This window comes from Sus scrofa, chromosome 3 (genome assembly GCF_000003025.6).
Source record: "Sus scrofa isolate TJ Tabasco breed Duroc chromosome 3, Sscrofa11.1, whole genome shotgun sequence".
Lineage (NCBI taxonomy): Eukaryota > Metazoa > Chordata > Mammalia > Artiodactyla > Suidae > Sus > Sus scrofa.
Genome location: NC_010445.4, coordinates 127,654,972 through 127,679,612, shown reverse-complemented (window position 1 = coordinate 127,679,612; position 24,641 = coordinate 127,654,972). Strand labels below are relative to the sequence as shown.

Sequence of the window (24,641 nt, the reverse complement as noted above, 5' to 3'; positions counted from 1 at the left end):
GCAAGAATGGAAGTGGGGGACCAGCTGTGAGGAGAAAAAGGGACAGATGTGAGGGTGTGTGAAAAGGGAACACCCCTAGGGGTTGGCATTGGACAGCGGAGGGTGTGATAAAGGGAAGGATGGAGCGACATTCAGGGTTCGCTCGCAGGGTGTCTAGATGGGAAAATCCAGTGCGACATAGAAACGCGGGGCTGAGCATCTGAATGGAGAGGGAGAGAGGAGCATTGCGTAGACGTAATAACTGAAACACCGACTCGTGGACCAAACCTTGTGCGAGCAAACGTGGAGGGCGGGGCCAAACAGGACGCCTGTGTTTAGGACTGCGCAGGCGCAGGAGCCGCCGGCCCCCGCAAGGTGAGCTGCCCCCGCGAGGGCAGTGATGAGAAGCACGGCATCCACGGAAGGCAGTTTCCAGAACCAAGAGCCCCTAAAAATATCCAGAATAAGTAAGCTACGGGAAGGGACCAAGAAGAAGGTCTTCGGGGACCCTGAGAGCAGTTCAGAAGCTGGGACGCAGGGCCCAAGCTCAGGAGTTGGTGGGGTTGGGGGGAGGCGCGGGGCTCACGTGGGAGGTGGAGCGAGGTCCAGGCTACCTCGCTGTCAGTTTGGACGCGGCGGAGCAAAGGTAGGGCCCTCCAGGCAGGTCCAACTCAGTGCAGTGTCACAGATCCCCCCCTCCCCCCGCAGTCAGGCCACAGGTCAGACCAGGACACAGCAGCTCTGCCCCCAGCCCTGCCAGCGTCCCCTCTGACCTACCACTGAATTCCTGCTGCCGTCCCGTCCCGGAGGCCATTCCTGATGACTTCGGCTGAGATGAGTCCCAGAGAGAGGACTGTTTTCTCAAAGCCGTGCCTCTTGAAGCCCTTAGTGGGGAGAAAAAAAAAAAGGAAAAAGAAAACAAACAAACAAAAAACCTGTGTGAAAGGAACCACAGAGACTGAAAACAAAGTCTTCCAACGCGCTGCATTCAAATCACCTACTTAGGAAAGAAATGAATGTTAACTGCTCAGGTCAAAGGATGAACTAAAGGCATGGCTCTGAATTTTCAACCCCCATTTTTCATTCTGGTCCCACGTTATGACTTCTCTGTGGATTTGACATTGACTCTGCCATTTAAAGCGGCCCCGCAAATGTGTGCTGGCCCTGGGGCCTGGGGACTGGCTGGCTGGCTCCCTGCCCCAGCCTGGCTGCACTGGGAACCTCTCCAGTTGAGAGGCCAGCCCCTGTTTATTCTGTCCATCCCCGCCTACCGCCTGACAGCTACCTGCCCTGTGACATCCCCGGAGAAAAATGTCCTTTGGCGTAATCAAGAGTCAAAATCCTACTAAACTCTTTCTCCCGGGAATAGGTTATTTTTTAAATGGGAGGTCAGCAGTCATGAAAGAAATATTTTACACAAAGTATTTTAAAATTAAACACGGAATTATACTCATATTCTGCAATGTATCACTCTCCCACAGATGAGAATGCAAGCTAGGAAGAGATGTGTGGCATTCTTGCATAAAGCTTTTGCAGGACTGAGGGTATTTTCAGAGACTCTGCAAGGCCAATTTAAAGAAACGATTTTCTCAAAAGCATTTCAAGAGAAAGTAAATGTTCTACCAATGTAATTTTTCTAATACGCTTGAACTGAACACTCAGACCTTCAAATTTCAATTTAGAACCAATTTTATTGTTCAGCAAGACAACATTATGAAAAAAAGACTCAGCTATCAGTGAAGTGAAAGAAAAAGGCAGTCTGCAGTCATGTTGCCTTATTATTCAGCTCGCATCCTGTTATTACTACGTGCTCAATAAATACACATTCAGCCTTTCACTAGTCCTCATTACTCAGATGAAAGCACATTTTTGCAGAAAGTCCATATTATTAAAATATTATCACACTCTTTCACACTGAACTGATTGGGCACTATTTTCAGATTTCCTGCATTAGACTGAGTGTATTCTAAGTCATTATTTGGAGGCCAGACACATTTCAGAAGCTGTCCACACTTGCAAATCTTCTGCCTGTATCTCAGCTGCTAAGATAGTAATTGTCCCACTCTTCCCTCTGCACAGAAGTAGGGAGCTTTCATCAAAGGGCCACAGGCTTTTCTGGTGCTTCTGCACTCAGTTGAGACCATGCCTGATAGGTTCTGATAGACTAGAAAGTCTCATCAACAGTGTAGCAGGCTTTGAGCTCTGCTCACACAGGAAAAAATCAAATAACTTAGTTTGAAGAAGGAAGCTATTGTTCTCTCTTGACTTGTGTCACACAAACATACTCTCCCTAGAAAACTAGCTTATCTCTCATTTCTGTAACCATCAGCTATCCGCTGCCCACCGCAGGAAAAGAATCGCATCAGCAAAACAGAAGCCGTCATTCTTCTTTCTGCCACTTGCAGTTCAAGCCCAGAGTCTCAGCTCAGCCTAGCAGGGGCACGCGTTCCTGCCCACTTTTAAAACTTGCCTACAAGTAATAAGATTTGGGGGGGGGGGTTTGTGTGTGTGTGTTTTTTTTTAAAGAAAGGGATACCGATGGCATTTTGATGAACATGACTTTATTGCAATCATCAACAGCCACACATCAGAGAGTTTGTGGTTGCACCCACGGCTAAGAAGTATCTTCCAAGAACAAGTACATTAGCCGTGTATATATATATATACCTTTACCTGTGAGTCATGACAACATGGATGATCTTGGAGGACGTTATGCTACAAGAAGCCAAACGCAGAAAAAAACTGCATAATCTCATTTAGATGTGAAATCTTAAAAAATCAAATACTGATACCACTTACATGTGGAATCTAAAACATAACAAAAACGAACTGATTTACAAAACAGAAATAGACTCACAGACACAGAAACAAAGGTATGGTTACTAAAGAGAAAGGGAGGAAGGGTAAATTGGGAGTTTGGGGTTAACACATACACAGTAATACATATAAAATACTTAAAGAATAAGGACCTACTATATAGCACAGAGACCTGTACTCAATATTGGTTAGTTCGTAGCCTAAAATGAAAAAGAACCTTTAAAAAAGTTTGTGTGTGTGTGTGTGTGTGTGTGTGTGTATCCAAATCACTTGCCATACACCTGAAACCAGCATCATATTGTAAATCAACCATACTTCATTTTTTAAAAAAATCCAATACAGAGAAGCCGAGAGCTGAACCTTGGTTACCGGGGTAGGGAGGTGGAAGAAGTGGGGAGATAGTATCAAAGAGAACAACGCTGCCTTTCTGCAGGATGAATGTGTCTAGAGACCTCGTCTGCAGTTAGTAATGCTGCTAAGAGAGTGGATTTCACCACGAAACATGGCAGCTATGGGAAGAAGCTACATTAATTAGCTTGACTGTAGTTATGGTCCATCTGTACCAGAGCCTCACCCAGTGCTCCTTAAATAGATTCAGTCTTTATTTTTGTGGCCATCGCAGGATGCAGACGTTTCCAGGCCAGGGAGGGAACCTGCACCACCTCAGTGATGATGCCAGATCCTTAACTCACTGGGCCACCAGGAAACTCCTACCATTTTCATTCTTAAAAAAAAATTAAAAGTAAAAGATGTTTCTTCCAGGAGAGTAAGTGACCCTGCTGAGGTGGTCCTGTTGCCCATGGGGGTACACTTGAACCTGGAACAATGGGTGGAGGCTGGTATCTTCTAAGCTTTGTGATCTAGCAGGCAGAGCCCACTGACTTGTTTGAAATGTTTTTATTATAGTTGATTTACAGTGTTCTGTCAATTTCTGCTCTGCAGAAAAGTGACACACACATATATGCATATGTATATATATATATGTGTGTGTGTGTATGCGTATATATACTCTTTTTCTCACATTGTCCACCACTGACTTTTAAGACACCTTCATTTCTCTAAACCTCAGTCGATTCTTCTGTATATAGTCAACATTTGCTAGCGGGTGTTTTTTGGTGACAGTTTACCCATAATCCGTCATTTACACCACATGCTATGTTACGCACGAGGAATAAAGCTACTCTGAGTAGGGCCCAGGATGTGCCCTCATGTTCTCATGTAAGTGAGGCTGGTGACTAATTGTATAGGATGCTTCTAGACTCTCGAGATAGCTTACTTACCCTCTCACCAAGCCAGCTTCTTAGTTGGGCTACCTTCATGAAATGCAGAGAACATATACTTTCCAAATGAATATACGTGACTTCAATTGTATGACAGTTTGTGTGTCTTTAAAATGTTTTTCGAGTTATGAAGTATTCAAGCATGCAGAAAATTATATAAATACTGTTTAAAAAACCCATAGAAATGCCTGAGATTTAATCATTCTGAATATTTTGATGAATTTCCTCCACTTTAGAAAGGAAAAGGCAATTTGAAAAAAAATGTGAATATAATTGAAAGCCTGTTTTATAAATGACATGAATCATTTTTTTTATTTTTCCTGTTTATAAACATTATATACGGAGTGTGTGTTTATCTTTCAATAACTAGCTTTCTTCATTTCATGTTTTATTTAAAAAATTCATCCATATTAATATGAGGTCCACCTACAGTATATGTTAACTGCTGTATAGTATTCTACCATTTGAATATACAACAATTTGTTTATCCCTTAATCTGGGATAAACATTTAGGATGTTTCCAAGTTTTTGCTATTACCAAAAAAAAAAAAAAATGCTGCATTGTTGTTTTTGCACATAACTCCTCAGGCGCAGGCGTGAGAGGTTCCCTAGGTTATGTCCCCAGAAGTAAAACTGCTGAGTCAAAGTGGGCACCTCTCCACATTTGCCAAGTGTTATTACCTGGTTCTGCAAATATCTGTATGCATCTGCATTTCTACACGGCCCTGTGGGACCATCTTGCAGCTTCGCATCTTCCTCAGTTTTAGGTACTAAAAAACCTGAATATTTGCCAGTCTTATGCATGTGCAAGAGTCTCATTGTGGCTCTGGTTTTCATTTCCCTGGGGTTGAGCTTCGTCTCACAAATTTGTTCCCCTCTCCATCAATCATCTAATTATATTCTTTTTTTTTTTTTTTGCTTTTAAATTTTTTTTATTTTACTTGATTTCCAACATTGTGCCAATTTCTGCAGTACAGCAAAGTGACCCAGCCATATGCATATATATATATATATACACATTCTCTTTCTTGTATTATCTTCCATCATGGTCTATCCCAAGAGACTGAACATAATTCCCTGTGCTATACAGCAGGATCTCATTGCTTATCCATTCTAGATGGAGTAATTTTCACCTACTAACTGGAAACTCCCAGTCCATCCCACTCCCTCCCCTCTAATTCTGTTCTTTATCCATTTGTCTCTTTATTGTTTGCTTTTTCCTATTTGGAAAGGGCTATTTGTATATTCGTATTTGTTACCTTCTTGGTAACATCTCTATGGAGATACAGTTCACCTACTACACAATTCACTCACAACACAATTCATTGACCTTAGTGTATCCACAGAGTTGTGCATCCATCACCACAATCGATTTAGAATCAGCTGCTAGAATTCTAGAAATTTTTCATTAGCCAAAAAAACAATTCTGTACACTTTAACCATCATCCCTCCGTCTCCCCCTGTCCCCCAGCCCTAGACAAACACTAACCTTTTTTCTGTCCCTCTAGATTTGCCTATTCTGGGCACTTGATATAAATGGAATCATACAACATATGCTCTTTTGTAACTGGCTTCCCTCACGTAGCAAATTTCAAGATTCCTCCATGCTGTGATATAAATCAGTACTTCATTTTGTATAGTGGTAAAATACACATAAAATTTACCATTTTAGGGATTTTTAAGTATACAGTTCAGAGCCATTAAATACAAGGCGATACCACCGTCACCACCATTCATCTCCAAAACTTTTTCATCTTCCTAAACCCAAACTCTGTACCCATTAAACCCAAGCTCTACCTCCCTTTCCTCAGCCCCTGGCAACCACTATCCTTTCTGTCTCCATGAAGTTGACTACGCCAGGTATCCCCTAGAAGAGAAATCATGCAATATTTGTCCTTTTGTGGCTGATTTAATTCATTTAGTATAATGTCATCAAGGTTGATCCATACTGCAGTGTGGGTCAGCATCTCCTTCCTTTTTAAGGCTAAATAATAGTCCTTGGAACCTACCTATCACATTGTACTTACCTATTTATCCATTGATGGGTGTTCGGGTTGCTTCCACCTTTTAAATATTATGCTACTGTGAGCACCAGTTTACAAATATACATTTGAGCCCTTGCTTTCAATTATTTTGGACATACACCCCTAAATGGAATTCCTGGATCACATGGTAATTCTATGTTTAATTTTTTAGGAGATGCCATACTGTTTATTTCTATACTTCTAACACATATCTTTACTGGTAATGTTTATCCCAAATACCTTCCCCCAATATATAGTCGTCTTTGTCTTTATTGTGCAGCAATTTTAATGTAATATCAAATTTATGAATCTTTCCTTTATGCCCTTTACTTCTCATATCTTATTTCATATGCTTTCCCATCCTGGTGATAGATGCTATTCTCTTATATTTCCATATTTCCTGTATATTTTTAATCTATCTGAATTGACCTCCTTGAACATGATAAGGTAAAGATTTAACATTTCTTTCCATATGAATAACCAAATGCTCTAAACAGCAAATCCATACGTTCCCCACTAATTTGTAATTCTACTTCTGTCCTAAACCAGCCTTTCCATATGGATCAATGTGTTGGTTTTCTGGTCTGTTCAGTTGCTTCACTTGCTATTCTTGCCTCCATTCTTTTAATTTAAGCTTTTTAATAAGTCTTCATATTTAGAGAGCTAGTCCCTTATCTTATTCTTTTTCATTAGAATACTTTTGTCTATGGTTGGTCCTTTACTCTCGCAAGTGAGCTCTAGGATTCTCTATGCAAGTTCCATGAACTGCACTGAATCTATGCATGGATATTAACTGCAGCTTGGTGATAGTCTACCTCCCCATCCATGATACCGAGGTTCCAACGCCAGCCGCATCATTTTACAAGTAAGAACCCCATTGATTGCAGCAGAAATTGGCACAACATTGTAAGTCAATTATACTTTAAAAAGAAGAAGAAGAAGAAAAAGAATCCCATCGCCATTCCCACGAGCCCTCAGAGAATCAGAGGAAGAGCCAAGTTAGAACCCAAGTTCCCCTGCCGATGCTCCTTCCACTGACTTCAAATAGGGACCCCCCCCTCCTCATGAGAAAGCTTGGCCTTCTATTATCTTTCTACTTAAGTCCGGGCATTATGTCATTCATTCACTTCATTAGCATCCTGAGTTCCAACAGGCCTTCAGTGGCTCCAGTGGTGGGCACAGCCCCTCCCCAAACCTCCAATGGGATGCAGCTTTTGGGGCTGCGTGATGGCTCAGAGACATCCCCTGGGAATTCAGATTGGCTCTGGGCCCTTGCGCGGTCAGTGGAGAGAGGCAGAGGCAGCAGCTGGGAGGAAAAAGAGCCCTGTGGGATTTAGTGGAAGGACACAACGCTGGGGGTCAGAGGCTGTGTATGAGAACCGTGCTGACTCAGGCTCACCAACCCACAGGAAACCAAAGCACAGAAGCCAGAGTGCCAATGTATTAATTTATTGTTCAAATAAAAGGCGACTGCCTAGGGCACCAGCATTTACTTCCTCTGGCCAAACATCTGCTCCTTGCAGGCAAATTACATGGGAAGCCAAATTATAACCAGAAGTTTGCTTGGTGAGCCCAGAGCCAGAGCAGGGGGAATTGAACGTGTCCTGGCTTGAATGTATCCTGATGTCAAGTGTTCTTGTTCCCATAACAGGGCATCGTCAGTGCTGGAGATGACGGTCCCTGGCGAGGGACTCTCCCTAGAGAGACTAGACATCAGTGTCTGCTCCCTGGGTCCTTTCCCTCTGCTTCCAGTATGGCTGGTTCTCCTTCTGAAAGATGCACTCTTTCCTTGGATAAGGTCATGCTGGGATCTGATTGACGCCATGTTCTTCAGCTCCTTTCATTCAAGTTATACTTTCCAAGTGGGTTATTTCTAATTTTTTAGAGACAGGAAGAAGCTCGAGGTGGCCAGCAAGGAAACTAAGGCTCTAAAAAGTTATTCAAGGTTGTGTGAACTGAATCTCGAGCCAGGTGTCAAGCCGATTGAAAGGGGGCAAAGTCAGAAAATACAAAGCATGGAAGGTTAAGGGGCTAAATCTGGTGCCTCGCCACATCCACCTCTGAGGTTAGAAACTTGAAAGTGGAGCTCCTGACTTCTGCTCCTGGAGACCTTCGCACAGGACCTGGTCCCCAGTGTGCTCATCATACGCTGACCGCCAAGCTCTCCACTCCATTTCAAACAGATCCAAATGTACACAGAGCCGTCGCTCACGAGACCACCTTTCCATCTACCCGGGGTCTACCTCACAGAGCACCTTTCCTTAATGGCCCGCTGGCCTCTCTCCCTCCCCCACATGCCTCTGGACCCCTCTGGACCCCTGGGATGCCACCCCTTCCTGGAGCTGCACTCCAGTGTCCTTGGGGTAGGGATGCCCATTACTTCTGGCCCCAACCCCAGAGACAGAAGTAGGTTCTACCGATACATCCCAGACCAGGGCACCTTTCTCTGACCATGGCCATGGTCTTCATCTTGAGTCAGGGGTCTCTGCTAACAAAGCCTCTGGGCCTTCCCCCATGTAATCAAAGATCCCCTCCCTGCCAGGGATGCAAAAGGAAGGAGAAAGGGGTTAGAAAAAAACTCCATCCGGCCACACATTGAACAAATGCATGTCCAGACATGTTGCAATGAACAGAATCCTGAAAGAAGTCTGGACACTGGGGTTCTCATCTCAGCTCTGCCAGCAATTTGACAGGTAGCCTTGAAACTATCAGTTTAACCTCTCTTTGCCTCAGAAATCATCCAGCTCAAACCTTCTTACTTTTGTTTCCCCATCTTCTGTGGTTTCCATCCCCAGCAGCCCAGGATTCTCTGTGCCTGAGCATTTTAAGTACGATTGAAAGTGGTATCAAAGAAATAATAAGTTTAGTAAAACATATGCAAAGTACCATATTCCAATGAGATGGAAGTCCTCATAAGATTAATGTAACTATATTGCCAAATGATTCTGGATGATCCTGGAAGAATGGCTTAGAAGAATGGATGATGACCTTGACCGTGAAACACCTGAGTTGGAAAGGAAGAGGAAGTGATGCCCTAGTTTAAGCTTTTCTATAGATTATTATAAATTATTTTATGTTTTGAGTCTTATGGGAGGAAAAATATATACCTGTAGAATGATCAAAGGAGTTGTCATTGTCACATGTACGTTATGAATAAGAAGAATATTTATACAGTGAGATAACACAACCCTGTGTATTGAAGCTTGTTGTACTCAAAGCAACACATTCAGAAGGTTGAGATTGTGCTGACAACTCAACTTTTAATTCTGTTTCCGTTGAGGCTTCTTTCTTCTCTGGCTTCTTTCCTTTTCCTTATCTCAGGAGTTTCTGAAATGGGTCTGTAGACATTCAGATGCATATAGATACACTTCAGAGACTCCTCAATCCCCCAAATTGAAGAGCATATGTGCTCTTATGTCCTAGCTTTCATCTGATTTTCAGAAGGACCTTTAACCCGAAAATGGCCTCTGATGATGCTCCTTGTTGATACGCAGGGGAGAAATTTTTCTAAGGGAGACCTTTATGGGAACAAGCAGCTTGGCAGAAAGAATCCTGATTCTGGCCACAGAGATCTGGTTGCAATCAACTTGCCAGAACACCTCTACTCTGGGACGTATGACCTAGATATGGCGACTCCCAGCTGCCTCATCTCTGTAAAATATAAGTAATAGCATTTGCCCACTTCGTGGAATTAATGTGAGAATGACATTGTTTAATATCTGTAAACTCTAGGGCATGGTTAGTGCTCCCTGCGTAGTGGATTTTTATGAACCACCTTGGCCTCAAGGGAAACCAGAGCTGCCTCCCTGGAGTGGCTCCCAGGGACCTGGCACATCCCTGGGGACCGCCCACCCGGCCAGAGAACTAAAAGTCAAGCCCAAGGCAGCCAACACAACCCATCTGAACTCCATGTCCCATTGCCTTCAGAAGTGACATTTCTGTTCTATAGATAAGTTCCTACAGACTTGCAGACATGGAGAACAGACTTGTGGTTGCCAAGGGGGAGGGGGAGGGAATGGGATGGGCGGGGCGTTTTCTGGGTGGTAGGTGCAAACTCTTCCATGTAGAATGGATACGCATGAGGTCCTCCTACTGTGCAACACAGGGACCTCTATCCAATCCCTTGTGACAGAAGGTGCTGGAGGATAATGGGAGAAGGATGTATATACCTGTATGACTGGGTCACTTTGCTGTGCAGCAGAAACTAGCATAACATTGTAACTCGACTATACCTTAAAACAAAAGAAGATGAAGCAGAAGAAGAAATTTTGCAAGATTAAAACAAACAAAAGAAGGGACATTTCTCCTTCAGGGTGTCTTCTCTGAGCACTGGGCTGGCCGAGACTCTCCACAAGGCAAAGGGCGACCTGCAGGTCCCATCGCCTCCCCCTGCAGACATTACAAGACTATTTCTCCTTCCACCTTTGGTAACAAAGCCACTTCCTTGTCCTCAAGGCACCTACGGATCCCACTTCTACTTCCTCCTTGACTTTCATTTCTCATACCTTGTCTTGAGCCACATCCTCTGCGCTAGAAACAGCTCCCACTTCCTGCTCGCCCAGCACCCTCTGAGCACTTCCTCCACCGCCAGCCCCTTTATCAGGAGCTCCAACGCCCACATCTCCAGGGCACGTTTCCATCCTACTGTGCAGTCCCCGCTGATCAGGAAAACGGCAAGCTGGTACTTTCTATAAATGTGCTGTGTGCTGGACGCTGGGAGCCTGGTGTCCGGTTAGGGCCAGCCCAGACCTGCTAGTTCCCACTCTTAAGCAAAAGCCTGAGAAAACTTCTCTTGTGAATTCCCTAATGCTGTTTTTTCCCATTTTCCAGGGATAAGGACTATGGGTCAGACTTCAAAGCCCAGCTCCACACCCACTAACCTGTGGTCCTGGGCCCTTAGCCTCTGTGAGCCTCCATCCAGCAGGCAGGTAAGAGCCAGTCTCTGTTCGAATACAGTCACAAGGTAGGAATCAGATGGATGCTGCCGCCAGACTGGCCAAGAGCTGCAGGGAGAGAAAGACAGCTCCTTTCTGGCTGAAGTGAGCAAGGAGGAAACATTGACACTGAACCCTTGGAATGCCTATCTAGGGGTTTAGAAGGGACTTACAGAGTGGGAGACAGTCACATCATAATAATACCAACAGTCGCCACCACTTGTGGAGATGTGAACAGGTGGCAGGTGCCAAGTGTGCCTTGTTCCTTCTTCTTGCAACGTGGAGGTTCTTGTCCCCATTTTGCTGAAGTCAGTGTCTTCCCCTCCCTCTTCTGGCAGAGCCCGGGTTTTCTGGTGCCACCGAGACTGCCACATCCCCTCTTTCCAAGTAGTCACTTGAGTCTCTTGGCTCTAGAAAGAAAGAGGCCCCGTATGGCCAGAGATAACCTTAGACGTTATAGTGAGAGGATGAATCAAGAGGCCCTTTGGTTTTTCCTTTCTCTTTCTTATAAGACAGTCCTTCCTAAGGACCTGGGACATGGCTGGACTTAGGCCTTGGAAAGAGGCATAAGCAGACAGAGACCCAGGGAAAGGGGACCAGACCCTGGCTGGCCCCAGCCTGTCCTTGGAGTCCGGAGTCTTGCCCATGGGAAAAAGAAGCCCATGTCAAGAAACCCAAACCTCACGAGGTCATGACAGCTCCGTGATGGTCTTGGTCACTCCTGCAGAGCAGCTGGACACTCACGCAAGTCAAGGCAGAACTCCCAAACCCAGTCAACTAGAGTGCCTGAGTTTCTAGACTTACACATCAATCGAGCATCCAAAATAACAACCAACGGGCAGTTCTTTTCGTGGTGGCTCTGTTGTAAAACATTTAGCAAAGTCAGAGTCCCGTGCTGCCAACATCCAGCTGGGCCCAAACTCTAAGGTCACCTGATTAGACTGATGGATCTGGTCCTTGGCAGAGCCCGGGGTGCCCAATGCCTGAGTTTCCAAATCTCTCCCCCCACCCCCAGGTGTTACCAGGTGTGACAGGGCAGTCTGGCTCCTCTGGGGGCGGGGGGGTGGGGAGCTGCCTCAAATTTAGCAAGGCAGCAGAGCATTGAGGCCAGAGGTTGATGAGGGCTGCAGAGGGCCCGTAGCAGATACTGGTGAAGCAGCCCCCCAGTGCCTGCCCATTAGCCACAGCACAGCCCGCGTTCCTTCATCAACCCCCAGAGGCTCCATGATGGGAAGTCAGGTGGTATGAAGTCCCTGCTCCCATAGTTATTTGCTGGTATGAAGTCCCTGCTCCCATAGTTATTTGCTGGTATGAAGTCCCTGCTCCCATAGTTATTAGCTCTCTGGCCTCAAAGAGGTTGTTTTTTCAATTCTTTGGACCTTTGTTTCCTTGTCTGTGAAGTAGAGTTAACAACATCCCTTACAAAGCTGTCTTAAGAGCTGATGGAGACGATGTGGGCAAAGCCTTCAGCACACAGTAGGTCCTCAACACAGGAGAGCTAACCTTATCATCCCTTGGCTGATTATCCGAAGCTGGAGTGATCTATTCCTAGACTTCTAAACGGAAAACTCAAAACAGGATTCCCAGAGTTCCCATTGTGGCTCCATGGGTTAAGACCCTGATGTAGTCTCTTAGAGGATGCTGCAAGCTGCAGCATAGGTCACAGATGCAGCTCAGATCCACGTTGCAGTGGCTGTGGCTTAGGCCAGTAGCAGCTGCAGCTCCAATTTGACACCTGGCCTGGGAACTTCCACATGCTGCACGAGCGGCCCTAAAAAAAAAAAGGAAGAAAATAAAGAAAAATAAAGATCAGGATTCCCCATAGGAGTCAGGAAATCCTACAGCCACCGAGTTGTACATTTGGGCCCAGTAGGGCAGATTTGGTAAAGAGCAGCCCTGCCCCCGCATACTCTCATACAAAATCAGCGTTAGGTCTGAGGGCGCCTAAAGGATACGAGGCTCCTGGTTCACCAACTAGATGCATTTCTCAAAGGAAGTTAGACGGCATAGCTTTCCCTCTGCTTCCAGAATCAGGTACCCCCAAATTACTATCTCCAAAGGCTTGAGCCTGATAGCCGCATTGGGTGCTAAGGAATTGTTAAAAGGCAGATTTTCCTGTGGCTTCTCACCCCCACCCCCTTCCCAGCAGATCTCATCAAATGATTGATAGTCACCATGGCAACGGCTGCAGCCCTGCTCACCTGAAATCTCTGCCCCCACCTGCCCAGCCAGGGGCAGTCCTGGCAGCGGAGTACTCAGCTCTTTCAGATCCCTGAACAAAGGTTATTTTGAAACGGCTTCCTGGGCTGGGAGGTGAGTACTTTGTTCCTGAAACCAGGTGCTGAGATGACAAATACTTCCCTTTAACCGTTGGAGGTTATCAAACACGGAATCGGAGCAGGGCTGGGGAGCATTTAAAAAAATCTGATGGGCTGAAAGGAGAAAGAAGCTTCACCAGCCCATCAACCTGTGACCACTTTCTGGAGAAATCTGAGCCAAAGAAGGGATACCAGTCTCCACAAGTAGCCTTTGTGGATGGCATTTGTATCACAGCATCACCCGAGAAGGTAGCCACTTGTTGCTGAGGCTTAAAAAAGGCTTCAATCAACTCGCACAGCACAGCCAGCATAGCGGCTCTGCCCCGCTAGCTGCTGGAACGAGGCTGCGGCCCCTTTCCGTATTCAAAATGGTTGTTTCAAGTACATCGAAGCTGGGGAAAAAAAAAAAAAAAAAAAACAGTGAGGGAAAAGACAGACTCTATCTGGCTGCAAAGGGTTCAGGGTAGGGGGGAGGCGGAAATCAAGCCTTCCCAGTCTACACAGTTCTCTGCCAGGCAAGTGACAATGACAGGGATTGAAATTAAAAGCAAAGGGACACAATGCTTCTTTTCATCCAATGTCAAGGGCAAGTTCTCTTGGTTTGCGGCGATGTCTGCCAACCCCTCACCTAGGATCCTCCCCAGGGATAGAGGACACTTTGCGAGCCTCTCAAAAGGGCTCACAAAAAATGGCTTTAGGAAGAGGACTAACCTTTTGCAAGGTGAGAGGTCTGGCTTCTTTTTTTATCTCAAGGAGAAAAGGGAGCTGCAGGAAGTAACTCTAGAAACACACCAAAGGACGCCAACAAGAGAGTTAGTAACTCAACACCCTGGAATACATGGCCGCTTGCTTCATTCAACCAGGCTTGGTTAAACTATTACCTACGAGATGCCAGTGAGAGTTACTGAGATGTAAAAATGCATAAATCTGGGTCTGTGCCCTTGAGGAACTCTCCGGGGAGAGACATACAATAAACAAACAATTACACGACTGGGGACCAGCTCCACACAGCGGTTGGAGCCAGTCACACGGGAACCAGCTTGTCCACTCTGGAGTTCAAGGACAGGGGGATTTTGCTGTTGGGAGAAGGATGGACACAGGATAAGAAAAGATAATACCGGAGGCGTTCCCGCTGTGTCCGTGAGCATGTGAGGTAGTTCCCTGGCCGCACTCAGTGGGCTAAGGACCCGGTGTTGCCACAAGCTGCAGCCTATGGAGGTCAGGCCAGGATGGAATCGGAGCTACAGCTGCCTGCCTATGCCACAGCCACAGCAGCTCGGATCCGGTGTTGTGTGGCTGTGGCGTAGGCCTCAGGTGGTGTTCTGATTCAACCCCTAGCCCGGGAACTTCTGTATGCTGCAGAATCAGCTCCAAAAGGATATTGGAAGTCCAGAAATAAGAGTTCTAGCTTTTTTTTTTTTTATGCTTTTTAGGGCCACACCAACAGCATATGGCGGTTCCCAGGCTAGGGGTCAAACCAGAGCTGCAGCTGCCGGCCTACACCACAGCCATAGCAACTTAGGATCCAAGCCACATCTGCAACCTACACCACAGCTCATGGCAACGCCAGATCTTTAACCCACTGAGCGAGGCCAGGGATCAAACCTGCATCCTCATGGATATTAGTCGGGTTCATTACCACTGAGCCCCCAGGGGAACTCCCAGCCATCTCTGAAGGCACGATGCCTTCTTTCGTGCCATATTGGCATGGCTGCCTCCTGACACTGTAGAACAGTGCAAAGCTCCGTGAGAACATGTGGGAAACCATCCTGAGAATTCTGAGAAAGATGCTAAAATCATAACATGTGAGAGCTATTCCGCACTGGTCAGACTTTTGTTCCTTACCCACGTCAGGCACCATCTTTGTTACTCATTACAGTCAACTGCCGTTTTTCCACGGGTACCCATTTCCTTAAAGAGCTGCAAAGACATTTCTGTGTCTGAATCAATTGAGGTGTATGTACTGCACACTCCCTTGGGCCATATCCTTTCTAACATCTATGAATAAGTCTTTAAGATGCAACCAAACCAGAGTCCTATCAGAAGCATCCATCTCTGATTTCCTCTTTCGTTTCTATTGGCCTGGTACCCAGAAATATGATTTTCTTCTTCAAGAAAAGATGCAGCTCCTCATGCTTCTTTGTGTTTTTGTTTTCTGTGCCAAGAGACTAACTTGCAGTAGAAAGAAAGACAATGGCATTTGGCAAGAGGGGTAAATGTTACAGGTGGGGATTGGGCTTCTACCACCCCCAGAAAATGGATGTCCAAGCCGAAGTCTAAAATTTGACGTTTATGGTGTTTCCAGCAGTGATGGGTTTGAGAATCAGTTGGCCAGCAGTTCTGAGAAAAAGTCAGGGATTCACGGGGTAGCGCAGGCTCAACCATATGACAGAACCTGCATCTTCTACACACACTTCCGTCGTGTCATCCACCTTCCCATGAAGCATCGCTGGAGCGCAGACCAGCCTCCCAAGGGGCTGTCTGACAGTGCACTGACTCAGTTCCTTCGCCCTCTCTTGTCTGAGTTGCATCTGGGCACTGTCTTCTTTTTTTTCTTTCAGGGGACAGAAGAAAAAGAATGCCAAGATTACTGGTGCATTAAATGATTGAGAAATGTGTGCCATTTACAGCCATTCCACTTCCTGCCCCATACCACAAAGAAGCTTTTGAATAAAGTTAGCCTTTGCTTCTCTTAATGCCACTATGCATCTGGCTCGTTTTGCCCACTTTTCATTTTCAAAACTGGATATAATAATAAAACACTGTTTCCACTGTGTTAAACAACCATAGCTCAAGGCAGTCAGTGGAGAGAAAAAAAAAAAAAAGCTAGTGGAAGCCCAGCGGAGGATGGAGAGGAGAGACAGAGGATGAAGATGGGCCAGCGGGAGCAGAGAGAGCAGGCGACAGGGACCGCGCCCGGCAGCCATCAAGTTCCCATAGGAATTGGAACCCTAAGTGGTGGAGGAATGACGTGAGCAACTCCCCGAGCAAAGGCCACCCTCTTTGGCATTTGCCCTTGTTCCCCAAGCCTTGCAGTTGGCACATGACTTTACCCAGCTTTGGCCAAAGAGAGAACCATGAAGAGCTTTGAGAGTCCTCCAGGATGGTTCCCAGAGCAGGAAGAACCCGTCCCTTATTTCAGCTCTTCTCTGGACAACCTATATTGTGGCTACAAACACCCAAGTTCTCCATGGGAACCACGGAATAGCTTCTTTAAAATAACTGCAGCCCCTTCTTCTTAAATGCCTGAGCACTCCACCTTTCCTGTACATCTTCCCATTTAATCTTCTTGACATCTTGCAAGATAACTTGCTGTCTCTCTTAACGGAGAAGGAAACTGCAGCATAAAAAGGCGAAATGATTTGATCCGGGTCAGCTGCTGATAGAGCCATGGCCAAGGGGTGTGAATGAAAGTCCACGCTCTTAATGACCAGCCACATGACTCCAGGGCTTTCTGGTACCTCCCAAGTACCTGTGTTTGCAAAGACCCCTTTCCAACAGTGTGGTCATCTCTGTTCCTCAGTATTAAGTACCTACTTTTTCACAGGCACAAGACATGAAGAGATGAAGAGAATGGTGCCTGTCCAGGGGAACGGTGTTTTCTATATGTGGCTACTAGCCCCTGTATCTGCTGGTCACTTAAAATGTAGCCAGTGTGAACTGAGATGTGTAAAGCATGCCATACAAACCATATTTCAAAGACTCAGGATGAAAAAGAGGGAAAAATGTCTCCCTAATCATTTTTCGGTTCGTTACATGTTGAAATGATATTTATAATATATTGGGTTAGCTAAAATATAGGTTTTAATTTATGTTCATGTGTTTCTCTTTGCTTTTTTTAATGAAGGTGTAGTTGCTTTACAATGTTGTGTCACTTTCTGCCGTACAGCAAAGGGACCCAGTCCTATACATACATATATGTACACACATATGTATTCTTTTTCTCGTACTGTCTTCCATCATGTTCTGTCCTAAGAAATTGCAGTTCCCTGTGCTGTATAGTAGGACCTCTTTACTTATCCATTCTAAATGTAATGGATCCAAACTCCCAGTGCCTCCTGTTCACTCCCTCTTTTTACTCTTTAAAATGTGTCTACCGGTTAAAGCTGCATACGTGGCTCACATTATACCTCTGTTGGGCAGCACTATTCTTGACACACATGCCTGGAGAGGGTGACAGGTGGCATCCCCTACCGACACCCGACCAGACATGAAGAGGGAAGGTACCAAAACCTTAGACTCCAGAGGAACTCAGCCATTGCTTGAGCCACTCGTTGCCTAAAGGGCCCATCCGAATCACAGTTCCCAGGGACTTCTTTGTATTCTTTCTCTTTGTGTGTCATTGTGTCTGTTTTGGGTGGGGAAAAAGGGGTTTACACTAGTGGTTGTTGTTGAAGATCTACATGAATCATTCTTATTTCCAGATAAACTTCACAGTTGCAGTGACGATTTCTTTACCAACATAACATGTATCATTTTTTTTTCATCTCCCAATGTGTTAGAACTTGCAGAGAATAATCTATTACTCCAAAAGAAGTAGATATTTTGGTCACTCTCTGTCCTCAAAATCTTAAAATGTGTATAGTCTTTAAAATAAAACAACAAAAAAACATGAATTGGAGTTTCTGCTTTGGCTCAGTGGGTTAAGAATCCTACTGCTGTGGCTTGGGTTGCTGCAGAGGTGCAGATTCAATTCACAGCCCAGCTGGCATAGGTCACAGATACAGCTTGGATTCAATCCCTGGCCTGGGAACTTCCACATGCCACAGGTGTGGCCATAAAAAAAAAAAATCAAAAACAAAAACAAGGAGACAAGGAGGCCAGGCACACAGTGCTCTGCTCCATGCAGTGACTCAGAGAACCTGATCCAGGCTGATGGCAGCCGCCCCATCCGTAACACAGGCTTCGGCATTGCCTGGGGCCACATCCCAGGTACCAAAGGAGAAAAGCCTGGCTGGCTTTCCTTGACAGCCTTTCCTGGAAGCTGCTTTTGGCCCCTTGAGATGTCGTTGTTGAATCATAGCAGTACCAGGGTCCTGGGACCTTGACTGAGGTCTAGAATTCTTTAGCACAACTTGAACCAGGCATGCGCGTGCGTGTGTGTGTGTGTGTGTGTGTGTGTGTGTAAAAGGAACATGTGTGGGGGGTTCCGAAGCACCAGGCATGAAATGGCACCCTCGTTCCTCTGGTTAAATTTAGTCATATGGCCATACCAGACTACAGGGAGGGTTAAGTGAGAGTCTAGCTGTGTGTCCAGAAAGAAAAGGAAATGAATGAAAATACAGATTTCAGAAAATACACCAAGCTCACAATTACTAAGAATTTCAAAACCAGTGACGCAGAACATGAAACCAAGAGCAAGATCTTTCTGGGCCCAGGACTCTGTGCCCCTGCCTAGATTGCATGCCATCAATCTGGGCCTGGATGGAGCAGGTGACTTCATCTCTGATTCCTGATCCCTAATGGTACCCACGGCCTGTGGCACATGTGTTCCCATTAGCCCCTATTTTATGCTGCCTTTCCTAGTAGCTCCTTGAAATAGGGGATCACAGCCTGTACCCTAGAGCTCTATAGCCCTTTGCATGGCTCAAGGCATCACTTTATCACATGGATTCTAAATGCTTAGAGTAAAAATTCCACAAAGAAAAAGACAGCACACAGACTTAAGACTTCAACGTGACTTTGAAAAATGCAACCGAAGTGAGTCTGACAAATCAGTTTACATGTGTGGCCTGCTCTCCTGGACAGCATCTCCTACCACCACAACTTAATGACGCTGTGAACAGTTGCATTTTTACTGGATGACAGTAGTAAAATGCACAAAATAACTCTCTGCTGAAATGGAGAATTCTTTGGCACCACCTGAACCCAGCTCGTTTGTGTGTTTTAAAACAATTTGCATTTGGCCTCGTGCGTTGTTATTCTTGCCGGCATCACCCCCCGGTGCAAGTGTGGGATTCAGCTGCCATGACTCGCAGGCCCGTAGCCAGGGTGGCAAGAGAGCCACGCCCATCACAGCCGGCTCACCTCACAGCCACGGCAGAAGTTTCCAGAAAGGGTGAAAGCCACGTATACAAATGGCAGCTGCTGAACACTGAGAGTCCAGGAGGGAACCAGCAGCAAAGCGGGGGCGGGGGGGGTGAGCCACGCCAGGCTCTGAGCTCCCTGGGCTTGGGCTTCATCCATGCCTCATGTCGCCATGGCGAGGAGGAAGACGATGCAGAGGAAGAGGATGGCGAGGCCGCTGGCCTCCTCTCAAGGGTATCATTCCGGAGTTCCCGTCGTGGCGCAGTGGTTAACGAATCTGACTAGGAACCATGAGGTTGCGGGTTCGGTCCCTGCCCTTGCTCAGTGGGTTAACGATCTGGCGTTGCCGTGAGCTGTGGTGTAGGTTGCAGACATGGCTCGGATCCCGAGTTGCTGTGGCTCTGGTGTAGGCCGGTGGCTACAGCTCTGATTCAACCCCTAGCCTGGGAACCTCCATATGCCGCGGGAGCGGCCCAAGAAATAGCAAAAAGACCGAAAAAAAAAAAGGGGGTATCATTCCTCACTGAGGGGCATGAGGTTGTGTGTGCAACTGTTTACTGCCTTCCCACTCCGCTGAGTGTGCCTGGCGGGGGAGGCCGTGGTCCAGCCACGTGGCTGCGAGGGGAACAGACACGGAGGATCCTCGGGGTTGACCAGCAGTCCTCCTCCGCTTCTGCTGTGATGGGAGGACAGTGGCAACAGTTCCGGCTGTGTGGAGAGGCCGAGCGCCCTTTCTGCTGCCCGCTTCTCTTTCCTTTTTATGCCCCCCTGGCAGAGGTCCAGGAGGCTACAAAATGCTCTTCTTACGTAGAAATTAATCCAAGCTTTTAAGATGTGAACAGTGAAAATTATCCTGGATCCATTTATCCAATGAGGAAATATACCCCAATATACACACAGGAACGGGCACACACAGCCCCCAGTTACAGGGCACTCTCTACACGTCAGGGACACCGCTAAGCTCTTGTCGCAAGTCTCCCGTATATTCTCGCGGGTGGTAATGCTGTCCCATTTTACAGATGAGGAAAGTAAGGCTCCTGGATGTGAGGAATCCCTGCCCAGGGTCCATGCACATAAGCTATGGAGCTGCGAGCCAGGACACACTCGGCTGAATCCAGAGCCCATGCTCTCACCTGCTACTGTCCACTGTCCCAGGACACTGGAGGGATGACAGCTCTCCCCGGCTCGGGACTCGAGGCTCAGGTGCACACAAGACAAGACAGAGTCTCTGACTCCTTGGGGAATGTCTGCAGCATCAGAGGTGGGGGAGGGACTCCAACGGGGGACCCGGCCTGGGAGGTCCCCATGAAGAAAACCTGGGGTGACGCATCCTGCATTCTCGGCAGTAGGAGGATCCAACTGAGCTTCTATTCCCTTTTGTTGCTTGAATTATTTTAAAGTATTTTTTAGTGGGTTCAATCCCCGACCTGGGAACTTCCACCTGCCACAGATGTGGTTAAAACATAGTATCTTTTAGGTCATATTTTCTCATTACAGAAAATTAGGGGGAAAGAGTGTGCTATGGAAAAGAAAAAGAAAATTTTTTGTCATTGTCTCATCACCCAGGTATCCAGGTATAGCCACTGGCCAGACCCTAGTGAATTCTTTCTAGTCTTTTTTTTTTTTTTTTTTTTTTGCTTTTTAAGGCCAGGCCCACAGCATATGGAGGTTCCCAGGCTAGGGTCTAATCAGAGTTGCAGCCACTGGCCTACACCACAGCCACACCAGCTCCAAGTTGCTGCTGTGACGTACGAGACAGCTTGCAGCAATGCCGGATCCTTAACCCACTGAGCGAGGCCAGGGATCGAACCTGCAACCTCATGGTTCCTCGTTGGATTCATTTCCGCTGCACCACGACAGGAATTCCTTTCTAGTCTTTTTTTTTTTTTTATGATATACACGCATATGCGCACACACATGCAACATGTACATACATATATATGTATATACATACATATATAAAACACATGTATATCATACATACTTTTTTAACATGGCCAAGTTCACACTCCACCTACAATTTTACATGCAATTGTTTAAACCTAACATTACAGGCTGAACATTTTTTCTATATCATTAACTATTCTTCAATGTGATTTTAATGGGTTTAAAATATCCTACTATACATACGTAAGTATCAGAATTTATTTAGTTATTCCTCTACTCTGGGCAATACGCTTGTTCGTTTCCAATTCCCCCCATATCTCAGGGAGATACATTTTCAGATGAAATCCTGGAACCTAGATCTCTATGAACATATCGAAATAGTTCCTGAGAATAAACGCCTAGGAGTGAAAACGCTGAGCAAAAGACTGCACATTTTTAAGAGTCTTGATCGATATTTTGCCAAATTGCTCTCCAGGAAGGCATTACCAAGTCATGCTGTCTTTGTCGGTCGCTTTAATGAGCTGGGATTGGATTTTATATACGAAGTGGGGAATTTTCAGCTGGCAGAGCCAAGGCCTAGCCTGCTTCGCTCTCCCCTGCAGCCTTGTGTCAGGACCCATTTGCACCCATGATGCCCAGGAGGTGGGTGGTGTTGTGTCCGGAGGAGTTGAGTGGGGCAGGAGTCGGTGTCATTTACCCCTCCGTGCTGTGGGTGATATTATGACACCCATTCCGCAGGAGAGACAGCCAAGACTCCGACAGGCCAGGTAGTCTGCTCACAGTCAGATATTTGGTAACTTGCTCGAACCAGGCGTTGCCTACCTCCAAATCCTATAAGCTTAAGCCCAAAGGGCACCAAGCATTTGCAACCACAGGAGTAAATGTTGCTGAGTACGTACTCTCATAGGCACTTTATATGCAGGATCTAGAACCCTGCAACCTCATCCTTTTAAGTGAGGAAACCGAAGTTAGGAGGGAAGCCAGGTCCAGCCCCAAAGCCTGGTCTCTGCTCTTTAGAGCAGCCCTCCTCCCTGTGTGCACAGAAAAAACACCTCGGGGTCGGGGGGTGGGGGTGGGCATTTAAATGCTGACGTCCGAGGATTCTGGTCCCACTGGTCCAGGGGGACCCAGGGCTTTGGTGTTATTTCTGAAAACTCTTCAGAAGATGCAAATAGTCCTCTGGGCAGAGGGCTGGTCACCTCTGCAGGTTTCTTTCCTTCCAAATCTGTCCTGAATGGTCACCTGAGTGACCTCTAAGCGGACCCAGCATCCTGCCTCTTGGGGCTGCTAGGCAGTGGCGGAGCCATGAGCAGAAAACCAGGTTCAGCCTGAGGAGCTTCCCAGCAGGGCATCCAGGGGAGCAGGGAGGGTACAGAAGGGGGGGTCTGTGGCCAAGGTCAGGAGAGGATTCAGAGATTCGCAGGCGTTAAAGATGAGAAAGGGGAGGTTGGCCGAGACAGAAGAGGAGGAGGAAAGAAATCGGCCCCGTGTGTCATCACTACGTCTCTTTACCGCCAAGGGGCTGAGGAAGCACCACTCACCAGAGACGAGGTGGTTTCCGCCTGCCCCCTGGGTCCTGCCCCACGCAGGAGGAAGGAGCATCTGCCCATCAGCCCAGAGGAGCTGTGGCCACCAGCCCGAAGCCGCCTAGACGAGCTCGATCAGGCAAGGCGGATGGAGTTCGAAGTTCACTGCAGCCCTAAAATGCAGAATGAGGGGGGAAACGGGACCGTGAGCGATTTTTCATTCTGATTGGGAAATTCGCCCAGAGAGGCTACGCGGGCCCAGATAATCAATCTCTCGCACCGAGTGTCAGCGATGCCTTCCCATCTCATTTCTCGGGGACCGAGCTGAGCTTCCGGGAGGCCCGGCAGGGGTCACAGGAAGCCCCCTCTCCACAGACTCATTCCCACTGTCAGAAAGAGCAGGGTGACATCCCATCAGCTTCTCAAGGTCCAAATCAGTCACCTACATCTCAATTCCCTTTTCTCATCAAAGACCAGCCGCGAAATGGCCTGGCCTCATCAGAATTCTGCAGTGAGGGCTGCTGAGACTACAGGAATTGAGAAATAGGCCACCCCGTGGGGCAGGAAGGTTGCTGTGTGGTTTCATCTAACTAGGTTGCTGGAAAGCCCCCATGCCCACAGCTATCCCCTGAGTCACCGGGTCTCCGTCAAGCGGTAGGTTTGCAGCATCCGAAATTTGTTCTCCTGGATAAAGGGCCTCGCGTGGGGAAGGAACACAGACCCCTCACTCAGTAGCAATTTCCTGGGTGCCTTCTTGACACCAGGGAAACAAAGCTGAGTGACACCCAGCCCGTTCTGGAGAAACTCACTTTTCAGTGGCTCTGATTGAAGAAAGCACCAGTCCTGGCCAGGTACAGAAGCAGGGTGGCCCCGAGCAGAGTGACGTGAGGCTGTGCTGGCAGGGGGAAACTCAGCTGGGCTGCCCAAGCCCAGCTGAGGCTGAAGAACGAGGAGGGGTTTCTTGGGATTAAAGATTTGATCTTCTTGCCATGAGCTGTGGTGTAAGTCACAGACACAGCTCGGATCTGGCATTGCTGTGGCTGTGGTGTAGGCTGGCAGCTACAGCTCCAATTGGAGCCCTAGCCTGGGAACCTCCATATGCCGCGGGTGCAGCCCTAAAAAGACAAAAAAAAAAAGAAAAAAAAGATTTGATCTTCTTAATCCATCCGTCTGTCAATGGACATTTAGGTTGTTTCCAGGTACCCATGTACAATGGAATACTACTCAGCCGTAGAAACAGAATAATGCTATTGCAGTAACATGGATACAACTGGAGATTCTTACTAAGTGAAATAAGCCAGAAAGAGAAAGGCAAATACCATATGATATCACTTCTCTGCGGAATCTAAAATGGGGCACAGATGAACCTGTCTACAAAACAGAGACAAATCAGGGCCACAGAGAGCAGACTTGCGGTTGCCAGGGGGAAAGGAGGAGGGAGAGGGATGGACAGGAGTTTGGGGCTGGTGGAGGCCAACTGCGACATTTGGAAGGGATGGGCAACGGGGTCCTATTATACAGCCAGGGAACTGTGTTCGACTGGATCCCTTGGCTATATAAGAGAAATTGAAGAAACACTATAAATCGACTATGCTCTAATAAAAATAAATGTCAATAAATGCATGTTGGTAATAACAAAAAAAAAAAAAAAAAGACTTAATCTTGCAGGAATATCACAGCCCCGTCTGGTAAGCACTCCCAGAGGCCACAGGAGTCCCGGACTCCATCCAGAGCCTCTGTGTGCAGCGCCCCGCCCATACCTGCAGAGCATAAGGATGAGAGCTCAGGCCTGGGCCTTGGGGACCAGAGGCTGCAGGTGAAGTCACAAGGCTCCATGAGATCACCCAGA

At 46.8% G+C, this 24,641-nt stretch overlaps 1 long non-coding RNA gene across 3 annotated transcripts; it reads right to left on the bottom strand.

The window, feature by feature from the left end:
• LOC110260061 lies at positions 9,012-23,594 on the bottom strand. 3 transcript variants are annotated; one of them, XR_002342875.1, is made up of 6 exons: positions 23,073-23,594; positions 22,808-22,965; positions 14,064-15,906; positions 10,981-13,744; positions 10,270-10,332; positions 9,673-9,751 (listed from the first exon to the last, which is right to left on the bottom strand). It is a non-coding gene; the product is annotated as an uncharacterized LOC110260061 (long non-coding RNA). The 3 variants fall into 3 exon arrangements; XR_002342873.1 differs by adding an exon at positions 9,012-9,104 and having other exon boundaries at positions 9,208-13,744; XR_002342874.1 differs by having other exon boundaries at positions 9,675-9,751; positions 10,270-13,744.